The sequence below is a fragment of the Hyla sarda genome, chromosome 4 (assembly GCF_029499605.1).
Source record: "Hyla sarda isolate aHylSar1 chromosome 4, aHylSar1.hap1, whole genome shotgun sequence".
Lineage (NCBI taxonomy): Eukaryota > Metazoa > Chordata > Amphibia > Anura > Hylidae > Hyla > Hyla sarda.
The window spans coordinates 20,123,142-20,138,923 of NC_079192.1; the positions used below are offsets into that span (position 1 = coordinate 20,123,142).

At 47.7% G+C, this 15,782-nt stretch overlaps 35 non-coding genes across 35 annotated transcripts; 23 read left to right on the forward strand and 12 right to left on the reverse strand.

The window, feature by feature from the left end:
• Nucleotides 1–312: 312 nt before the first annotated feature.
• TRNAQ-CUG (transfer RNA glutamine (anticodon CUG)) lies at nucleotides 313–384 on the reverse strand. The gene has a single exon. It is a non-coding gene; the product is annotated as a tRNA-Gln (tRNA).
• Nucleotides 385–539: 155 nt separating this feature from the next.
• On the forward strand, nucleotides 540–621 carry TRNAL-UAG (transfer RNA leucine (anticodon UAG)). The gene has a single exon. It is a non-coding gene; the product is annotated as a tRNA-Leu (tRNA).
• Nucleotides 622–907: 286 nt separating this feature from the next.
• On the forward strand, nucleotides 908–989 carry TRNAL-AAG (transfer RNA leucine (anticodon AAG)). Its single transcript has one exon. It is a non-coding gene; the product is annotated as a tRNA-Leu (tRNA).
• A 349-nt stretch (nucleotides 990–1,338) lies between these two features.
• TRNAQ-CUG (transfer RNA glutamine (anticodon CUG)) lies at nucleotides 1,339–1,410 on the forward strand. Its single transcript has one exon. It is a non-coding gene; the product is annotated as a tRNA-Gln (tRNA).
• Nucleotides 1,411–1,771: 361 nt separating this feature from the next.
• TRNAL-UAG (transfer RNA leucine (anticodon UAG)) lies at nucleotides 1,772–1,853 on the forward strand. Its single transcript has one exon. It is a non-coding gene; the product is annotated as a tRNA-Leu (tRNA).
• Nucleotides 1,854–2,139: 286 nt separating this feature from the next.
• On the forward strand, nucleotides 2,140–2,221 carry TRNAL-AAG (transfer RNA leucine (anticodon AAG)). The gene has a single exon. It is a non-coding gene; the product is annotated as a tRNA-Leu (tRNA).
• A 684-nt stretch (nucleotides 2,222–2,905) lies between these two features.
• Nucleotides 2,906–2,977, reverse strand: TRNAQ-CUG (transfer RNA glutamine (anticodon CUG)). The gene has a single exon. It is a non-coding gene; the product is annotated as a tRNA-Gln (tRNA).
• Nucleotides 2,978–3,132: 155 nt separating this feature from the next.
• TRNAL-UAG (transfer RNA leucine (anticodon UAG)) lies at nucleotides 3,133–3,214 on the forward strand. Its single transcript has one exon. It is a non-coding gene; the product is annotated as a tRNA-Leu (tRNA).
• A 286-nt stretch (nucleotides 3,215–3,500) lies between these two features.
• Nucleotides 3,501–3,582, forward strand: TRNAL-AAG (transfer RNA leucine (anticodon AAG)). Its single transcript has one exon. It is a non-coding gene; the product is annotated as a tRNA-Leu (tRNA).
• A 684-nt stretch (nucleotides 3,583–4,266) lies between these two features.
• Nucleotides 4,267–4,338, reverse strand: TRNAQ-CUG (transfer RNA glutamine (anticodon CUG)). The gene has a single exon. It is a non-coding gene; the product is annotated as a tRNA-Gln (tRNA).
• Nucleotides 4,339–4,493: 155 nt separating this feature from the next.
• TRNAL-AAG (transfer RNA leucine (anticodon AAG)) lies at nucleotides 4,494–4,575 on the forward strand. The gene has a single exon. It is a non-coding gene; the product is annotated as a tRNA-Leu (tRNA).
• A 684-nt stretch (nucleotides 4,576–5,259) lies between these two features.
• On the reverse strand, nucleotides 5,260–5,331 carry TRNAQ-CUG (transfer RNA glutamine (anticodon CUG)). Its single transcript has one exon. It is a non-coding gene; the product is annotated as a tRNA-Gln (tRNA).
• A 155-nt stretch (nucleotides 5,332–5,486) lies between these two features.
• Nucleotides 5,487–5,568, forward strand: TRNAL-UAG (transfer RNA leucine (anticodon UAG)). Its single transcript has one exon. It is a non-coding gene; the product is annotated as a tRNA-Leu (tRNA).
• Nucleotides 5,569–5,854: 286 nt separating this feature from the next.
• TRNAL-AAG (transfer RNA leucine (anticodon AAG)) lies at nucleotides 5,855–5,936 on the forward strand. The gene has a single exon. It is a non-coding gene; the product is annotated as a tRNA-Leu (tRNA).
• Nucleotides 5,937–6,620: 684 nt separating this feature from the next.
• On the reverse strand, nucleotides 6,621–6,692 carry TRNAQ-CUG (transfer RNA glutamine (anticodon CUG)). The gene has a single exon. It is a non-coding gene; the product is annotated as a tRNA-Gln (tRNA).
• Nucleotides 6,693–6,847: 155 nt separating this feature from the next.
• TRNAL-UAG (transfer RNA leucine (anticodon UAG)) lies at nucleotides 6,848–6,929 on the forward strand. Its single transcript has one exon. It is a non-coding gene; the product is annotated as a tRNA-Leu (tRNA).
• Nucleotides 6,930–7,215: 286 nt separating this feature from the next.
• On the forward strand, nucleotides 7,216–7,297 carry TRNAL-AAG (transfer RNA leucine (anticodon AAG)). Its single transcript has one exon. It is a non-coding gene; the product is annotated as a tRNA-Leu (tRNA).
• Nucleotides 7,298–7,981: 684 nt separating this feature from the next.
• TRNAQ-CUG (transfer RNA glutamine (anticodon CUG)) lies at nucleotides 7,982–8,053 on the reverse strand. The gene has a single exon. It is a non-coding gene; the product is annotated as a tRNA-Gln (tRNA).
• A 155-nt stretch (nucleotides 8,054–8,208) lies between these two features.
• On the forward strand, nucleotides 8,209–8,290 carry TRNAL-UAG (transfer RNA leucine (anticodon UAG)). Its single transcript has one exon. It is a non-coding gene; the product is annotated as a tRNA-Leu (tRNA).
• Nucleotides 8,291–8,576: 286 nt separating this feature from the next.
• TRNAL-AAG (transfer RNA leucine (anticodon AAG)) lies at nucleotides 8,577–8,658 on the forward strand. The gene has a single exon. It is a non-coding gene; the product is annotated as a tRNA-Leu (tRNA).
• Nucleotides 8,659–9,342: 684 nt separating this feature from the next.
• TRNAQ-CUG (transfer RNA glutamine (anticodon CUG)) lies at nucleotides 9,343–9,414 on the reverse strand. The gene has a single exon. It is a non-coding gene; the product is annotated as a tRNA-Gln (tRNA).
• A 155-nt stretch (nucleotides 9,415–9,569) lies between these two features.
• Nucleotides 9,570–9,651, forward strand: TRNAL-UAG (transfer RNA leucine (anticodon UAG)). The gene has a single exon. It is a non-coding gene; the product is annotated as a tRNA-Leu (tRNA).
• Nucleotides 9,652–9,937: 286 nt separating this feature from the next.
• On the forward strand, nucleotides 9,938–10,019 carry TRNAL-AAG (transfer RNA leucine (anticodon AAG)). The gene has a single exon. It is a non-coding gene; the product is annotated as a tRNA-Leu (tRNA).
• Nucleotides 10,020–10,703: 684 nt separating this feature from the next.
• TRNAQ-CUG (transfer RNA glutamine (anticodon CUG)) lies at nucleotides 10,704–10,775 on the reverse strand. The gene has a single exon. It is a non-coding gene; the product is annotated as a tRNA-Gln (tRNA).
• A 155-nt stretch (nucleotides 10,776–10,930) lies between these two features.
• TRNAL-AAG (transfer RNA leucine (anticodon AAG)) lies at nucleotides 10,931–11,012 on the forward strand. The gene has a single exon. It is a non-coding gene; the product is annotated as a tRNA-Leu (tRNA).
• A 684-nt stretch (nucleotides 11,013–11,696) lies between these two features.
• On the reverse strand, nucleotides 11,697–11,768 carry TRNAQ-CUG (transfer RNA glutamine (anticodon CUG)). The gene has a single exon. It is a non-coding gene; the product is annotated as a tRNA-Gln (tRNA).
• Nucleotides 11,769–11,923: 155 nt separating this feature from the next.
• Nucleotides 11,924–12,005, forward strand: TRNAL-AAG (transfer RNA leucine (anticodon AAG)). The gene has a single exon. It is a non-coding gene; the product is annotated as a tRNA-Leu (tRNA).
• Nucleotides 12,006–12,682: 677 nt separating this feature from the next.
• TRNAQ-CUG (transfer RNA glutamine (anticodon CUG)) lies at nucleotides 12,683–12,754 on the reverse strand. The gene has a single exon. It is a non-coding gene; the product is annotated as a tRNA-Gln (tRNA).
• A 155-nt stretch (nucleotides 12,755–12,909) lies between these two features.
• Nucleotides 12,910–12,991, forward strand: TRNAL-UAG (transfer RNA leucine (anticodon UAG)). Its single transcript has one exon. It is a non-coding gene; the product is annotated as a tRNA-Leu (tRNA).
• Nucleotides 12,992–13,277: 286 nt separating this feature from the next.
• Nucleotides 13,278–13,359, forward strand: TRNAL-AAG (transfer RNA leucine (anticodon AAG)). The gene has a single exon. It is a non-coding gene; the product is annotated as a tRNA-Leu (tRNA).
• Nucleotides 13,360–14,043: 684 nt separating this feature from the next.
• Nucleotides 14,044–14,115, reverse strand: TRNAQ-CUG (transfer RNA glutamine (anticodon CUG)). The gene has a single exon. It is a non-coding gene; the product is annotated as a tRNA-Gln (tRNA).
• A 155-nt stretch (nucleotides 14,116–14,270) lies between these two features.
• On the forward strand, nucleotides 14,271–14,352 carry TRNAL-UAG (transfer RNA leucine (anticodon UAG)). Its single transcript has one exon. It is a non-coding gene; the product is annotated as a tRNA-Leu (tRNA).
• Nucleotides 14,353–14,638: 286 nt separating this feature from the next.
• TRNAL-AAG (transfer RNA leucine (anticodon AAG)) lies at nucleotides 14,639–14,720 on the forward strand. The gene has a single exon. It is a non-coding gene; the product is annotated as a tRNA-Leu (tRNA).
• A 684-nt stretch (nucleotides 14,721–15,404) lies between these two features.
• TRNAQ-CUG (transfer RNA glutamine (anticodon CUG)) lies at nucleotides 15,405–15,476 on the reverse strand. Its single transcript has one exon. It is a non-coding gene; the product is annotated as a tRNA-Gln (tRNA).
• Nucleotides 15,477–15,631: 155 nt separating this feature from the next.
• On the forward strand, nucleotides 15,632–15,713 carry TRNAL-UAG (transfer RNA leucine (anticodon UAG)). Its single transcript has one exon. It is a non-coding gene; the product is annotated as a tRNA-Leu (tRNA).
• Nucleotides 15,714–15,782: the final 69 nt, after the last annotated feature.

The window sequence follows — 15,782 nt, forward strand, 5'->3', positions numbered from 1 at the left end:
CAGAGGTTAACCAATCAGGAAATCCACTCTATACTATCCAGAGCTGGCACTGTTTCTGGAAGAAAGAGGCAATTTAACTTTATTTTCTAATCCTGGATAACCCATATTTCTGGCATTATGGCTCCCGGGGGGATGTGAGTGCTCTGGGTTTCTTTGAGGCATGAGTTTTCATCCAAGTTCTCAACTAATTGCACCTTGGGGCGACAGAACACAAAGGTATGGAAGCAGCATTTATGGATTTGAAAAGCTCACATCTGGAAGAAGGTTAAATAATTTTAATACAGTACTGAGTAATGAGAGGAAAGTAAAGAAAGGTCCCACCGAGATTTGAACTCGGATCACTGGATTCAGAGTCCAGAGTGCTAACCATTACACCATGGAACCATTAAGTACCTTCTCCTGCCACACTAAAACTTTTAATTCTTCCTCCAGATCTCCAGAAAACCGGGGTACGGTTCCCAGATGGGGTGGCTATGATTATTTCGCCCCTTATTTAGGTCTGCGTCCTCAGGTAGGGTTGAAAAGCAGCAGTTGTGTGTGGTAGCGTGGCCGAGCGGTCTAAGGCGCTGGATTTAGGCTCCAGTCTCTTTGGAGGCGTGGGTTCGAATCCCACCGCTGCCATTAGGCACTTTTTGCTGTTTCCAGAGGTATAACGAGATTACACCTTTGATCCCTAGCGCTGAGCTAAAGCGATTAATTCTCCCTTCAGAACTATTAAACGCTGACCCTTTAAGGACATTACCATGGAGCAGCAGGCATAGGTTGTTCCTCGTTAGTATAGTTGTGAGTATTCCTGCCTGTCATGCAGGTGACCAGGCTCCGAATTCCCGAAGGGGAAGCTATGCTTGTTTTGCCCTTTACTTAGGTCTGTGTCCCCAGGTAGGGTCGGAAAGCTGCAACACCATGTGGTAGCGTGGCCGAGCGGTCTAAGGCGCTGGATTAAGGCTCCAGTCTCTTCGGGGGCGTGGGTTCGAATCCCACCGTTGCCATTGAGTAGCTTTTGCTTTTACTTGCTCTTTCAGCTCACGTTACATGCCCAGAATATGGATTGGTTGAGGCAGGTACCTGGCGCCAGCTAACTAATCAGCGCTTCCCCTTTCAATGCAGGAGAACCTCTCGTCCCTCTCTCAGTATGGGCGCTGTATTACCACCTGCTAAGATGTTGCGCGGACAATCTGGAATACAATCCTTGAGGAGGGATCCCCAGGGATCAGATGTACTCTGTGATGAATAGGGTGAACAGGAAGAACTACAAAACTGACCCTTGCTGTCTTGCTGTTTTCTGGAGATCTGGAGGAAGAATTAAAAGTTTTAGTGTGGCAGGTGAAGGTACTTAATGGTTCCATGGTGTAATGGTTAGCACTCTGGACTCTGAATCCAGTGATCCGAGTTCAAATCTCGGTGGGACCTTTCTTTACTTTCCTCTCATTACTCAGTACTGTACAGGAAGAACTACAAAACTGACCCTTGCTGTCTTGCCTTAATCCTTCCCTAGATCTGAAACATAGGCACAGAGCAGCGTACACCATAATCTGCACCGAGCTGCAAAAGCCAGGGATATTCACAGAGGTCACTGGATTCAGAGTCCAGAGTGCTAACCATTACACCATGGAACCATTAAGTACCTTCACCTGCCACACTAAAACTTTTAATTCTTCCTCCAGATCTCCAGGAAACCGGGGTACGGTTCCCAGATGGGGTGGCTATGATTATTTCGCCCCTTACTTAGGTCTGCGTCCTCAGGTAGGGTTGAAAAGCATCAGTTGTGTGTGGTAGCGTGGCCGAGCAGTCTAAGGCGCTGGATTTAGGCTCCAGTCTCTTTGGAGGCGTGGGTTCGAATCCCACTGCTGCCATTAGGCACTTTTTGCTGTTTCCAGAGGTATAACGAGATTACACCTTTGATCCCTAGCGCTGAGCTAAAGCGATTAATTCTCCCTCCAGAACTATTAAACGCTGACCCTTTAAGGACATTACCATGGAGCAGCAGGCATAGGTTGTTCCTCGTTAGTATAGTTGTGAGTATTCCTGCCTGTCATGCAGGTGACCAGGCTCCGAATTCCCGAAGGGGAAGCTATGCTTGTTTTGCCCTTTACTTAGGTCTGTGTCCCCAGGTAGGGTCGGCAAGCTGCAACACCATGTGGTGGCGTGGCCGAGCAGTCTAAGGCGCTGGATTAAGGCTCCAGTCTCTTCGGGGGCGTGGGTTCGAATCCCACCGTTGCCATTGAGTAGCTTTTGCTTTTACTTGCTCTTTCAGCTCACGTTACATGCCCAGAATATCGATTGGTTGAGGCAGGTACCTGGCGCCAGCTAACTAATCAGCACTTCCCCTTTCAATGCAGGAGAACCTCTCGTCCCTCTCTCAGTATGGGCGCTGTATTACCACCTGCTAAGATGTTGCGCGGACAATCTGGAATACAATCCTTGAGGAGGGATCCCCAGGGATCAGATGTACTCTGTGATGAATAGGTCGAACAGGAAGAACTACAAAACTGACCCTTGCTGTCTTGCCTTAATCCTTCCCTAGATCTGAAACATAGGCACAGAGCAGCGTACACCATAATCTGCACCGAGCTGCAAAAGCCAGGGATATTCACAGAGGTTAACCAATCAGGAAATCCACTCTATACTAGCCAGAGCTGGCACTGTTTCTGGAAGAAAGAGGCAATTTAACTTTATTTTCTAATCCTGGATAACCCATATTTCTGGCATTATGGCTCCCGGGGGGATGTGAGTGCTCTGGGTTTCTTTGAGGCATGAGTTTTCATCCAAGTTCTCAACTAATTGCACCTTGGGGCGACAGAACACAAAGGTATGGAAGCAGCATTTATGGATTTGAAAAGCTCACATCTGGAAGAAGGTTAAATAATTTTAATACAGTACTGAGTAATGAGAGGAAAGTAAAGAAAGGTCCCACCGAGATTTGAACTTGGATCACTGGATTCAGAGTCCAGAGTGCTAACCATTACACCATGGAACCATTAAGTACCTTCACCTGCCACACTAAAACTTTTAATTCTTCCTCCAGATCTCCAGAAAACCGGGGTACGGTTCCCAGATGGGGTGGCTATGATTATTTCGCCCCTTACTTAGGTCTGCGTCCTCAGGTAGGGTTGAAAAGCAGCAGTTGTGTGTGGTAGCGTGGCCGAGCGGTCTAAGGCGCTGGATTTAGGCTCCAGTCTCTTTGGAGGCGTGGGTTCGAATCCCACCGCTGCCATTAGGCACTTTTTGCTGTTTCCAGAGGTATAACGAGATTACACCTTTGATCCCTAGCGCTGAGCTAAAGCGATTAATTCTCCCTTCAGAACTATTAAACGCTGACCCTTTAAGGACATTACCATGGAGCAGCAGGCATAGGTTGTTCCTCGTTAGTATAGTTGTGAGTATTCCTGCCTGTCATGCAGGTGACCAGGCTCCGAATTCCCGAAGGGGAAGCTATGCTTGTTTTGCCCTTTACTTAGGTCTGTGTCCCCAGGTAGGGTCGGAAAGCTGCAACACCATGTGGTAGCGTGGCCGAGCGGTCTAAGGCGCTGGATTAAGGCTCCAGTCTCTTCGGGGGCGTGGGTTCGAATCCCACCGTTGCCATTGAGTAGCTTTTGCTTTTACTTGCTCTTTCAGCTCACGTTACATGCCCAGAATATCGATTGGTTGAGGCAGGTACCTGGCGCCAGCTAACTAATCAGCGCTTCCCCTTTCAATGCAGGAGAACCTCTCGTCCCTCTCTCAGTATGGGCGCTGTATTACCACCTGCTAAGATGTTGCGCGGACAATCTGGAATACAATCCTTGAGGAGGGATCCCCAGGGATCAGATGTACTCTGTGATGAATAGGGTGAACAGGAAGAACTACAAAACTGACCCTTGCTGTCTTGCCTTAATCCTTCCCTAGATCTGAAACATAGGCACAGAGCAGCGTACACCATAATCTGCACCGAGCTGCAAAAGCCAGGGATATTCACAGAGGTTAACCAATCAGGAAATCCACTCTATACTAGCCAGAGCTGGCACTGTTTCTGGAAGAAAGAGGCAATTTAACTTTATTTTCTAATCCTGGATAACCCATATTTCTGGCATTATGGCTCCCGGGGGGATGTGAGTGCTCTGGGTTTCTTTGAGGCATGAGTTTTCATCCAAGTTCTCAACTAATTGCACCTTGGGGCGACAGAACACAAAGGTATGGAAGCAGCATTTATGGATTTGAAAAGCTCACATCTGGAAGAAGGTTAAATAATTTTAATACAGTACTGAGTAATGAGAGGAAAGTAAAGAAAGGTCCCACCGAGATTTGAACTCGGATCACTGGATTCAGAGTCCAGAGTGCTAACCATTACACCATGGAACCATTAAGTACCTTCACCTGCCACACTAAAACTTTTAATTCTTCCTCCAGATCTCCAGAAAACCGGGGTACGGTTCCCAGATGGGGTGGCTATGATTATTTCGCCCCTTACTTAGGTCTGCGTCCTCAGGTAGGGTTGAAAAGCAGCAGTTGTGTGTGGTAGCGTGGCCGAGCGGTCTAAGGCGCTGGATTAAGGCTCCAGTCTCTTCGGGGGCGTGGGTTCGAATCCCACCGTTGCCATTGAGTAGCTTTTGCTTTTACTTGCTCTTTCAGCTCACGTTACATGCCCAGAATATCGATTGGTTGAGGCAGGTACCTGGCGCCAGCTAACTAATCAGCGCTTCCCCTTTCAATGCAGGAGAACCTCTCGTCCCTCTCTCAGTATGGGCGCTGTATTACCACCTGCTAAGATGTTGCGCGGACAATCTGGAATACAATCCTTGAGGAGGGATCCCCAGGGATCAGATGTACTCTGTGATGAATAGGGTGAACAGGAAGAACTACAAAACTGACCCTTGCTGTCTTGCCTTAATCCTTCCCTAGATCTGAAACATAGGCACAGAGCAGCGTACACCATAATCTGCACCGAGCTGCAAAAGCCAGGGATATTCACAGAGGTTAACCAATCAGGAAATCCACTCTATACTAGCCAGAGCTGGCACTGTTTCTGGAAGAAAGAGGCAATTTAACTTTATTTTCTAATCCTGGATAACCCATATTTCTGGCATTATGGCTCCCGGGGGGATGTGAGTGCTCTGGGTTTCTTTGAGGCATGAGTTTTCATCCAAGTTCTCAACTAATTGCACCTTGGGGCGACAGAACACAAAGGTATGGAAGCAGCATTTATGGATTTGAAAAGCTCACATCTGGAAGAAGGTTAAATAATTTTAATACAGTACTGAGTAATGAGAGGAAAGTAAAGAAAGGTCCCACCGAGATTTGAACTTGGATCACTGGATTCAGAGTCCAGAGTGCTAACCATTACACCATGGAACCATTAAGTACCTTCACCTGCCACACTAAAACTTTTAATTCTTCCTCCAGATCTCCAGAAAACCGGGGTACGGTTCCCAGATGGGGTGGCTATGATTATTTCGCCCCTTACTTAGGTCTGCGTCCTCAGGTAGGGTTGAAAAGCAGCAGTTGTGTGTGGTAGCGTGGCCGAGCGGTCTAAGGCGCTGGATTTAGGCTCCAGTCTCTTTGGAGGCGTGGGTTCGAATCCCACCGCTGCCATTAGGCACTTTTTGCTGTTTCCAGAGGTATAACGAGATTACACCTTTGATCCCTAGCGCTGAGCTAAAGCGATTAATTCTCCCTTCAGAACTATTAAACGCTGACCCTTTAAGGACATTACCATGGAGCAGCAGGCATAGGTTGTTCCTCGTTAGTATAGTTGTGAGTATTCCTGCCTGTCATGCAGGTGACCAGGCTCCGAATTCCCGAAGGGGAAGCTATGCTTGTTTTGCCCTTTACTTAGGTCTGTGTCCCCAGGTAGGGTCGGAAAGCTGCAACACCATGTGGTAGCGTGGCCGAGCGGTCTAAGGCGCTGGATTAAGGCTCCAGTCTCTTCGGGGGCGTGGGTTCGAATCCCACCGTTGCCATTGAGTAGCTTTTGCTTTTACTTGCTCTTTCAGCTCACGTTACATGCCCAGAATATCGATTGGTTGAGGCAGGTACCTGGCGCCAGCTAACTAATCAGCGCTTCCCCTTTCAATGCAGGAGAACCTCTCGTCCCTCTCTCAGTATGTGCGCTGTATTACCACCTGCTAAGATGTTGCGCGGACAATCTGGAATACAATCCTTGAGGAGGGATCCCCAGGGATCAGATGTACTCTGTGATGAATAGGGTGAACAGGAAGAACTACAAAACTGACCCTTGCTGTCTTGCCTTAATCCTTCCCTAGATCTGAAACATAGGCACAGAGCAGCGTACACCATAATCTGCACCGAGCTGCAAAAGCCAGGGATATTCACAGAGGTTAACCAATCAGGAAATCCACTCTATACTAGCCAGAGCTGGCACTGTTTCTGGAAGAAAGAGGCAATTTAACTTTATTTTCTAATCCTGGATAACCCATATTTCTGGCATTATGGCTCCCGGGGGGATGTGAGTGCTCTGGGTTTCTTTGAGGCATGAGTTTTCATCCAAGTTCTCAACTAATTGCACCTTGGGGCGACAGAACACAAAGGTATGGAAGCAGCATTTATGGATTTGAAAAGCTCACATCTGGAAGAAGGTTAAATAATTTTAATACAGTACTGAGTAATGAGAGGAAAGTAAAGAAAGGTCCCACCGAGATTTGAACTCGGATCACTGGATTCAGAGTCCAGAGTGCTAACCATTACACCATGGAACCATTAAGTACCTTCACCTGCCACACTAAAACTTTTAATTCTTCCTCCAGATCTCCAGAAAACCGGGGTACGGTTCCCAGATGGGGTGGCTATGATTATTTCGCCCCTTACTTAGGTCTGCGTCCTCAGGTAGGGTTGAAAAGCATCAGTTGTGTGTGGTAGCGTGGCCGAGCAGTCTAAGGCGCTGGATTTAGGCTCCAGTTTCTTTGGAGGCGTGGGTTCGAATCCCACTGCTGCCATTAGGCACTTTTTGCTGTTTCCAGAGGGATAACGAGATTACACCTTTGATCCCTAGCGCTGAGCTAAAGCGATTAATTCTCCCTCCAGAACTATTAAACGCTGACCCTTTAAGGACATTACCATGGAGCAGCAGGCATAGGTTGTTCCTCGTTAGTATAGTTGTGAGTATTCCTGCCTGTCATGCAGGTGACCAGGCTCCGAATTCCCGAAGGGGAAGCTATGCTTGTTTTGCCCTTTACTTAGGTCTGTGTCCCCAGGTAGGGTCGGAAAGCTGCAACACCATGTGGTAGCGTGGCCGAGCAGTCTAAGGCGCTGGATTAAGGCTCCAGTCTCTTCGGGGGCGTGGGTTCGAATCCCACCGTTGCCATTGAGTAGCTTTTGCTTTTACTTGCTCTTTCAGCTCACGTTACATGCCCAGAATATCGATTGGTTGAGGCAGGTACCTGGCGCCAGCTAACTAATCAGCACTTCCCCTTTCAATGCAGGAGAACCTCTCGTCCCTCTCTCAGTATGGGCGCTGTATTACCACCTGCTAAGATGTTGCGCGGACAATCTGGAATACAATCCTTGAGGAGGGATCCCCAGGGATCAGATGTACTCTGTGATGAATAGGGTGAACAGGAAGAACTACAAAACTGACCCTTGCTGTCTTGCCTTAATCCTTCCCTAGATCTGAAACATAGGCACAGAGCAGCGTACACCATAATCTGCACCGAGCTGCAAAAGCCAGGGATATTCACAGAGGTTAACCAATCAGGAAATCCACTCTATACTAGCCAGAGCTGGCACTGTTTCTGGAAGAAAGAGGCAATTTAACTTTATTTTCTAATCCTGGATAACCCATATTTCTGGCATTATGGCTCCCGGGGGGATGTGAGTGCTCTGGGTTTCTTTGAGGCATGAGTTTTCATCCAAGTTCTCAACTAATTGCACCTTGGGGCGACAGAACACAAAGGTATGGAAGCAGCATTTATGGATTTGAAAAGCTCACATCTGGAAGAAGGTTAAATAATTTTAATACAGTACTGAGTAATGAGAGGAAAGTAAAGAAAGGTCCCACCGAGATTTGAACTTGGATCACTGGATTCAGAGTCCAGAGTGCTAACCATTACACCATGGAACCATTAAGTACTTTCACCTGCCACACTAAAACTTTTAATTCTTCCTCCAGATCTCCAGAAAACCGGGGTACGGTTCCCAGATGGGGTGGCTATGATTATTTCGCCCCTTACTTAGGTCTGCGTCCTCAGGTAGGGTTGAAAAGCAGCAGTTGTGTGTGGTAGCGTGGCCGAGCGGTCTAAGGCGCTGGATTTAGGCTCCAGTCTCTTTGGAGGCGTGGGTTCGAATCCCACCGCTGCCATTAGGCACTTTTTGCTGTTTCCAGAGGTATAACGAGATTACACCTTTGATCCCTAGCGCTGAGCTAAAGCGATTAATTCTCCCTTCAGAACTATTAAACGCTGACCCTTTAAGGACATTACCATGGAGCAGCAGGCATAGGTTGTTCCTCGTTAGTATAGTTGTGAGTATTCCTGCCTGTCATGCAGGTGACCAGGCTCCGAATTCCCGAAGGGGAAGCTATGCTTGTTTTGCCCTTTACTTAGGTCTGTGTCCCCAGGTAGGGTCGGAAAGCTGCAACACCATGTGGTAGCGTGGCCGAGCGGTCTAAGGCGCTGGATTAAGGCTCCAGTCTCTTCGGGGGCGTGGGTTCGAATCCCACCGTTGCCATTGAGTAGCTTTTGCTTTTACTTGCTCTTTCAGCTCACGTTACATGCCCAGAATATCGATTGGTTGAGGCAGGTACCTGGCGCCAGCTAACTAATCAGCGCTTCCCCTTTCAATGCAGGAGAACCTCTCGTCCCTCTCTCAGTATGTGCGCTGTATTACCACCTGCTAAGATGTTGCGCGGACAATCTGGAATACAATCCTTGAGGAGGGATCCCCAGGGATCAGATGTACTCTGTGATGAATAGGGTGAACAGGAAGAACTACAAAACTGACCCTTGCTGTCTTGCCTTAATCCTTCCCTAGATCTGAAACATAGGCACAGAGCAGCGTACACCATAATCTGCACCGAGCTGCAAAAGCCAGGGATATTCACAGAGGTTAACCAATCAGGAAATCCACTCTATACTAGCCAGAGCTGGCACTGTTTCTGGAAGAAAGAGGCAATTTAACTTTATTTTCTAATCCTGGATAACCCATATTTCTGGCATTATGGCTCCCGGGGGGATGTGAGTGCTCTGGGTTTCTTTGAGGCATGAGTTTTCATCCAAGTTCTCAACTAATTGCACCTTGGGGCGACAGAACACAAAGGTATGGAAGCAGCATTTATGGATTTGAAAAGCTCACATCTGGAAGAAGGTTAAATAATTTTAATACAGTACTGAGTAATGAGAGGAAAGTAAAGAAAGGTCCCACCGAGATTTGAACTCGGATCACTGGATTCAGAGTCCAGAGTGCTAACCATTACACCATGGAACCATTAAGTACCTTCACCTGCCACACTAAAACTTTTAATTCTTCCTCCAGATCTCCAGAAAACCGGGGTACGGTTCCCAGATGGGGTGGCTATGATTATTTCGCCCCTTACTTAGGTCTGCGTCCTCAGGTAGGGTTGAAAAGCATCAGTTGTGTGTGGTAGCGTGGCCGAGCAGTCTAAGGCGCTGGATTTAGGCTCCAGTCTCTTTGGAGGCGTGGGTTCGAATCCCACTGCTGCCATTAGGCACTTTTTGCTGTTTCCAGAGGGATAACGAGATTACACCTTTGATCCCTAGCGCTGAGCTAAAGCGATTAATTCTCCCTCCAGAACTATTAAACGCTGACCCTTTAAGGACATTACCATGGAGCAGCAGGCATAGGTTGTTCCTCGTTAGTATAGTTGTGAGTATTCCTGCCTGTCATGCAGGTGACCAGGCTCCGAATTCCCGAAGGGGAAGCTATGCTTGTTTTGCCCTTTACTTAGGTCTGTGTCCCCAGGTAGGGTCGGAAAGCTGCAACACCATGTGGTAGCGTGGCCGAGCAGTCTAAGGCGCTGGATTAAGGCTCCAGTCTCTTCGGGGGCGTGGGTTCGAATCCCACCGTTGCCATTGAGTAGCTTTTGCTTTTACTTGCTCTTTCAGCTCACGTTACATGCCCAGAATATCGATTGGTTGAGGCAGGTACCTGGCGCCAGCTAACTAATCAGCACTTCCCCTTTCAATGCAGGAGAACCTCTCGTCCCTCTCTCAGTATGGGCGCTGTATTACCACCTGCTAAGATGTTGCGCGGACAATCTGGAATACAATCCTTGAGGAGGGATCCCCAGGGATCAGATGTACTCTGTGATGAATAGGGTGAACAGGAAGAACTACAAAACTGACCCTTGCTGTCTTGCCTTAATCCTTCCCTAGATCTGAAACATAGGCACAGAGCAGCGTACACCATAATCTGCACCGAGCTGCAAAAGCCAGGGATATTCACAGAGGTTAACCAATCAGGAAATCCACTCTATACTAGCCAGAGCTGGCACTGTTTCTGGAAGAAAGAGGCAATTTAACTTTATTTTCTAATCCTGGATAACCCATATTTCTGGCATTATGGCTCCCGGGGGGATGTGAGTGCTCTGGGTTTCTTTGAGGCATGAGTTTTCATCCAAGTTCTCAACTAATTGCACCTTGGGGCGACAGAACACAAAGGTATGGAAGCAGCATTTATGGATTTGAAAAGCTCACATCTGGAAGAAGGTTAAATAATTTTAATACAGTACTGAGTAATGAGAGGAAAGTAAAGAAAGGTCCCACCGAGATTTGAACTCGGATCACTGGATTCAGAGTCCAGAGTGCTAACCATTACACCATGGAACCATTAAGTACCTTCACCTGCCACACTAAAACTTTTAATTCTTCCTCCAGATCTCCAGAAAACCGGGGTACGGTTCCCAGATGGGGTGGCTATGATTATTTCGCCCCTTACTTAGGTCTGCGTCCTCAGGTAGGGTTGAAAAGCAGCAGTTGTGTGTGGTAGCGTGGCCGAGCGGTCTAAGGCGCTGGATTAAGGCTCCAGTCTCTTCGGGGGCGTGGGTTCGAATCCCACCGTTGCCATTGAGTAGCTTTTGCTTTTACTTGCTCTTTCAGCTCACGTTACATGCCCAGAATATCGATTGGTTGAGGCAGGTACCTGGCGCCAGCTAACTAATCAGCGCTTCCCCTTTCAATGCAGGAGAACCTCTCGTCCCTCTCTCAGTATGGGCGCTGTATTACCACCTGCTAAGATGTTGCGCGGACAATCTGGAATACAATCCTTGAGGAGGGATCCCCAGGGATCAGATGTACTCTGTGATGAATAGGGTGAACAGGAAGAACTACAAAACTGACCCTTGCTGTCTTGCCTTAATCCTTCCCTAGATCTGAAACATAGGCACAGAGCAGCGTACACCATAATCTGCACCGAGCTGCAAAAGCCAGGGATATTCACAGAGGTTAACCAATCAGGAAATCCACTCTATACTAGCCAGAGCTGGCACTGTTTCTGGAAGAAAGAGGCAATTTAACTTTATTTTCTAATCCTGGATAACCCATATTTCTGGCATTATGGCTCCCGGGGGGATGTGAGTGCTCTGGGTTTCTTTGAGGCATGAGTTTTCATCCAAGTTCTCAACTAATTGCACCTTGGGGCGACAGAACACAAAGGTATGGAAGCAGCATTTATGGATTTGAAAAGCTCACATCTGGAAGAAGGTTAAATAATTTTAATACAGTACTGAGTAATGAGAGGAAAGTAAAGAAAGGTCCCACCGAGATTTGAACTCGGATCACTGGATTCAGAGTCCAGAGTGCTAACCATTACACCATGGAACCATTAAGTACCTTCACCTGCCACACTAAAACTTTTAATTCTTCCTCCAGATCTCCAGAAAACCGGGGTACGGTTCCCAGATGGGGTGGCTATGATTATTTCGCCCCTTACTTAGGTCTGCGTCCTCAGGTAGGGTTGAAAAGCAGCAGTTGTGTGTGGTAGCGTGGCCGAGCGGTCTAAGGCGCTGGATTAAGGCTCCAGTCTCTTCGGGGGCGTGGGTTCGAATCCCACCGTTGCCATTGAGTAGCTTTTGCTTTTACTTGCTCTTTCAGCTCACGTTACATGCCCAGAATATCGATTGGTTGAGGCAGGTACCTGGCGCCAGCTAACTAATCAGCGCTTCCCCTTTCAATGCAGGAGAACCTCTCGTCCCTCTCTCAGTATGGGCGCTGTATTACCACCTGCTAAGATGTTGCGCGGACAATCTGGAATACAATCCTTGAGGAGGGATCCCCAGGGATCAGATGTACTCTGTGATGAATAGGGTGAACAGGAAGAACTACAAAACTGACCCTTGCTGTCTTGCCTTAATCCTTCCCTAGATCTGAAACATAGGCACAGAGCAGCGTACACCATAATCTGCACCGAGCTGCAAAAGCCAGGGATATTCACAGAGGTTAACCAATCAGGAAATCCACTCTATACTAGCCAGAGCTGGCACTGTTTCTGGAAGAAAGAGGCAATTTAACTTTATTTTCTAATCCTGGATAACCCATATTTCTGGCATTATGGCTCCCGGGGGGATGTGAGTGCTCTGGGTTTCTTTGAGGCATGAGTTTTCATCCAAGTTCTCAACGAATTGCACCTTGGGGCGACAGAACACAAAGGTATGGAAGCAGCATTTATGGATTTGAAAAGCTCACATCTGGAAGAAGGTTAAATAATTTTAATACAGTACTGAGAGGAAAGTAAAGAAAGGTCCCACCGAGCTTTGAACTCGGATCACTGGATTCAGAGTCCAGAGTGCTAACCATTACACCATGGAACCATTAAGTACCTTCACCTGCCACACTAAAACTTTTAATTCTTCCTCCAGATCTCCAGAAAACCGGGGTACGGTTCCCAGATGGGGTGGCTATGATTATTTTGCCCCTTACTTAGGTCTGCGTCCTCAGGTAGGGTTGAAAAGCAGCAGTTGTGTGTGGTAGCGTGGCCGAGCAGTCTAAGGCGCTGGATTTAGGCTCCAGTCTCTTTGGAGGCGTGGGTTCGAATTCCACTGCTGCCATTAGGCACTTTTTGCTGTTTCCAGAGGGATAACGAGATTACACCTTTGATCCCTAGCGCTGAGCTAAAGCGATTAATTCTCCCTCCAGAACTATTAAACGCTGACCCTTTAAGGACATTACCATGGAGCAGCAGGCATAGGTTGTTCCTCGTTAGTATAGTTGTGAGTATTCCTGCCTGTCATGCAGGTGACCAGGCTCCGAATTCCCGAAGGGGAAGCTATGCTTGTTTTGCCCTTTACTTAGGTCTGTGTCCCCAGGTAGGGTCGGAAAGCTGCAACACCATGTGGTAGCGTGGCCGAGCAGTCTAAGGCGCTGGATTAAGGCTCCAGTCTCTTCGGGGGCGTGGGTTCGAATCCCACCGTTGCCATTGAGTAGCTTTTGCTTTTACTTGCTCTTTCAGCTCACGTTACATGCCCAGAATATCGATTGGTTGAGGCAGGTACCTGGCGCCAGCTAACTAATCAGCACTTCCCCTTTCAATGCAGGAGAACCTCTCGTCCCTCTCTCAGTATGGGCGCTGTATTACCACCTGCTAAGATGTTGCGCGGACAATCTGGAATACAATCCTTGAGGAGGGATCCCCAGGGATCAGATGTACTCTGTGATGAATAGGGTGAACAGGAAGAACTACAAAACTGACCCTTGCTGTCTTGCCTTAATCCTTCCCTAGATCTGAAACATAGGCACAGAGCAGCGTACACCATAATCTGCACCGAGCTGCAAAAGCCAGGGATATTCACAGAGGTTAACCAATCAGGAAATCCACTCTATACTAGCCAGAGCTGGCACTGTTTCTGGAAGAAAGAGGCAATTTAACTTTATTTTCTAATCCTGGATAACCCATATTTCTGGCATTATGGCTCCCGGGGGGATGTGAGTGCTCTGGGTTTCTTTGAGGCATGAGTTTTCATCCAAGTTCTCAACTAATTGCACCTTGGGGCGACAGAACACAAAGGTATGGAAGCAGCATTTATGGATTTGAAAAGCTCACATCTGGAAGAAGGTTAAATAATTTTAATACAGTACTGAGTAATGAGAGGAAAGTAAAGAAAGGTCCCACCAAGATTTGAACTCGGATCACTGGATTCAGAGTCCAGAGTGCTAACCATTACACCATGGAACCATTAAGTACCTTCACCTGCCACACTAAAACTTTTAATTCTTCCTCCAGATCTCCAGAAAACCGGGGTACGGTTCCCAGATGGGGTGGCTATGATGATTTCGCCCCTTACTTAGGTCTGCGTCCTCAGGTAGGGTTGAAAAGCAGCAGTTGTGTGTGGTAGCGTGGCCGAGCGGTCTAAGGCGCTGGATTTAGGCTCCAGTCTCTTTGCAGGCGTGGGTTCGAATCCCACCGCTGCCATTAGGCACTTTTTGCTGTTTCCAGAGGTATAACGAGATTACACCTTTGATCCCTAGCGCTGAGCTAAAGCGATTAATTCTCCCTTCAGAACTATTAAACGCTGACCCTTTAAGGACATTACCATGGAGCAGCAGGCATAGGTTGTTCCTCGTTAGTATAGTTGTGAGTATTCCTGCCTGTCATGCAGGTGACCAGGCTCCGAATTCCCGAAGGGGAAGCTATGCTTGTTTTGCCCTTTACTTAGGTCTGTGTCCCCAGGTAGGGTCGGAAAGCTGCAACACCATGTGGTAGCGTGGCCGAGCGGTCTAAGGCGCTGGATTAAGGCTCCAGTCTCTTCGGGGGCGTGGGTTCGAATCCCACCGTTGCCATTGAGTAGCTTTTGCTTTTACTTGCTCTTTCAGCTCACGTTACATGCCCAGAATATCGATTGGTTGAGGCAGGTACCTGGCGCCAGCTAACTAATCAGCGCTTCCCCTTTCAATGCAGGAGAACCTCTCGTCCCTCTCTCAGTATGTGCGCTGTATTACCACCTGCTAAGATGTTGCGCGGACAATCTGGAATACAATCCTTGAGGAGGGATCCCCAGGGATCAGATGTACTCTGTGATGAATAGGGTGAACAGGAAGAACTACAAAACTGACCCTTGCTGTCTTGCCTTAATCCTTCCCTAGATCTGAAACATAGGCACAGAGCAGCGTACACCATAATCTGCACCGAGCTGCAAAAGCCAGGGATATTCACAGAGGTTAACCAATCAGGAAATCCACTCTATACTAGCCAGAGCTGGCACTATTTCTGGAAGAAAGAGGCAATTTAACTTTATTTTCTAATCCTGGATAACCCATATTTCTGGCATTATGGCTCCCGGGGGGATGTGAGTGCTCTGGGTTTCTTTGAGGCATGAGTTTTCATCCAAGTTCTCAACTAATTGCACCTTGGGGCGACAGAACACAAAGGTATGGAAGCAGCATTTATGGATTTGAAAAGCTCACATCTGGAAGAAGGTTAAATAATTTTAATACAGTACTGAGTAATGAGAGGAAAGTAAAGAAAGGTCCCACCAAGATTTGAACTCGGATCACTGGATTCAGAGTCCAGAGTGCTAACCATTACACCATGGAACCATTAAGTACCTTCACCTGCCACACTAAAACTTTTAATTCTTCCTCCAGATCTCCAGAAAACCGGGGTACGGTTCCCAGATGGGGTGGCTATGATTATTTCGCCCCTTACTTAGGTCTGCGTCCTCAGGTAGGGTTGAAAAGCAGCAGTTGTGTGTGGTAGCGTGGCCGAGCGGTCTAAGGCGCTGGATTTAGGCTCCAGTCTCTTTGGAGGCGTGGGTTCGAATCCCACCGCTGCCATTAGGCACTTTTTGCTGTTTCCAGAGGTATAACGAGATTACACCTTTGATCCCTAGCGCTGAGCTAAAG